This window comes from Berghia stephanieae, chromosome 12 (assembly GCF_034508935.2).
Source record: "Berghia stephanieae isolate SIO BIC M18660-M18661 chromosome 12, UCSD_Bste_1.3, whole genome shotgun sequence".
Classification (NCBI taxonomy): Eukaryota; Metazoa; Mollusca; class Gastropoda; order Nudibranchia; family Aeolidiidae; genus Berghia; species Berghia stephanieae.
In genome coordinates, this window is record NC_088371.1 from 8,072,619 (window position 1) to 8,075,118 (window position 2,500).

General features: G+C 38.1%; 2 protein-coding genes across 2 annotated transcripts in view; both read right to left on the bottom strand.

The window, feature by feature from the left end:
* LOC144957919 (uncharacterized) overlaps window positions 1-1,481 on the bottom strand; it is a 20,944-nt gene extending 19,463 nt beyond the window's left edge. Inside the window, exon 1 of the mRNA XM_078889476.1 lies at window positions 1,189-1,481. The gene's annotated coding sequence lies outside the window, so the exon portion shown is untranslated. The remainder of the gene's footprint in view (window positions 1-1,188) is intronic.
* LOC144957918 (uncharacterized) overlaps window positions 1-2,500 on the bottom strand; it is a gene marked incomplete in the record, with an annotated part of 12,915 nt that overhangs the window by 10,009 nt on the left and 406 nt on the right.

Sequence of the window (2,500 nt, forward strand, 5' to 3'; positions counted from 1 at the left end):
GATGGGATTCAATAGTCTGATGTCACGTCCGCTCAGCAACGAGCCGCTTGGTTCTAAACAAAGAAAATCGATACTTCTTATTCTTCGATCTGGCTCGAACTTTTTCACATGTCAAGTGATCAAAATTTATAACAGTCAAATCATGATCAGATTTATAATGTTTTTCTCCTCTGGATACATTTTTATGCTGGTCGGAGAAGTATTTCATAAGGGCGTCCGCCCGATATTCCAATAGTTTAGAACCAGTTACTAAGTTACTATGCGTCATTACGAGGGAAGTGACTTCACGATTGTAGCTCCCTATTCTGGTATTGGGGAAAATAAAAAGTGGATCAGGAATTCCTCACCACTGACCTTTCACTCGCTCTCACCGGATGTTGGTACAACTTTGTAAACAAATAGAATAAAGATTATAGACAGAATGAAGTTGACGTTACTCAGGTCGTTTTATTGTTTTTTGCCATCCGCGTTTATGAGTAATTCTAACTGGACTGCATTAACCAGACTATATATAGTATGCGCTTGGCTAAGAATCTCACAACATTGCCATCCGGAAATATAATGGACCAACACACAAAACTGTGTGTAACCATGAACCCTTGACTATTTATTTCCTGTATGAAAAGGCCTGAGATACCCTTAGTACATGTCAAACACACAAATAGGTCAGGTCCAGTTAGTGAGTATTTCTCACAATATTTGGATACACTGATAAATGAGGCAGAAGTTGGTCAAGTATGATTAATCACTAAATCATTTCTATAGATAGTGTGCGCTTGGCTAAAAAGCTCACAACCTTGCCATCCGGAAGTATAACGGACCAACACACAAAACTCTGTGTAACCATGAACTGTTATAGTCTAGATAATACAGTTAAGTGAGAACTACTCATAAATGTGGATGGCAAAAAAAAAAAAAATAACAAAGGCCTGAGTGACGTCAACTTCGTTCTATCTATAGTTGGCAAGGGATGGGTTAAATAGAGGGAAAATGTCCAGGTCTTATGCACCTCTCGGGGGTGCCAATAGCTCAGTTGGTAGAGCACTCGCTTCACATGCACAAAAAAACTGGGTTTGATCCCGGGTGAAGAAGAGATTGTTTAATGAGCTTAATGAGATTTAGAAAAACCTAAATGTGTAAAACAAACAAACAGAAATAAAACAAAACAAAATTATTAAAAATACTCACCAAATTACTCCAAATGAAACATTCTCACAAAAACGATTTTCTCACAAACTATCGACTCTGTTTTCGTTTAATTGGACCGCAGCCTTTGTGAACTGCTGTTTTCTTGGCTAAGAAAATCACAATATTGCCATCCAGAAATATAACGGACCAACACACACGTGTAACCTTTATAGATAGTTCGAAGATGACGTCATTCAAGCCTTTGTTGTTATATTTTGCCATCCGCGTTTGTGAGTTATTCTCACTGAACTGTATTAACCAGACTATAAAAGTTCATGGTTACACATAGTTTTGTGTGTTGGTCCGTTATACTTCCGGATGGCAATGTTATGAGCTTCTTAGCCAAGCGCATACTATCTATAGATAGTTCGAATATGACATCACTCAGGCCTTTGTTATTGTTTTTGCCATCCGCGTTTGTGAGTTGTTCTCACTAAACTGTATTAACCAGACTATAAAAGTTCATGGTTACACAGAGTTTGTGTGGTGGTCCGTTATACTTCCGGATGGCAATGTTGTGAACTCCTTGGCCAAGCGCATTCTATCTATAGTCTGGATAATACAATTGAGTGAGAACTACTCATAAACATGGATGGCAAAAAAAAAAAAATAACAAAGACCCGAGTGACGTCAACTTCATTCTATCTATAGATAGTATGCAGATGACGTCACTCAGGTCTTTGTTATTGTTTTTGACATCCGCGTTTGTGAGTTGTTCTCACTAAACTGTATTAACCAGACTATAAAAGTTCATGGTTACACAGAGTTTGTGTGTTGGTCCGTTATACTTCCGGATGGCAATGTTGTGAACTCCTTGGCCAAGCGCATTCTATCTATAGATAGTATGCGCTTGGCTAAGAAGCTAATAACATTGCCATCCGGAAGTATAACGGACCAACACACAAAACTTTGTGTAACCTTAAACGGTTATTGTCGGGTTAATACAGTTCAGAGAGCATTACTCATAAACGCGGATGGCAAATAACAATAACAAAGACATGAGTGACGTCATCTTCGAACTATCTAAATTCATGTTTTTGTCCAACCGAGTCATCAATCATGTGATTTGTTGCTGTCCAACGATTGGATATTTCTGAACAAATGTAAACACACTGCTTTGTTTATGAAAGTTGTAAACATACCCACGTGTCAAGCTGAACACAATGACCAATCGTAATGTTAGATAGTTCAAAATCTGTGAACACTTTTCACTAAGTGGGTCACTTTGAGCACAAATTCCAATGTGACCAATGACCTCGAGCACATGGAAATGTAATATAAATAGAATGCGCTTGGCTAAGAAGTTGATAAA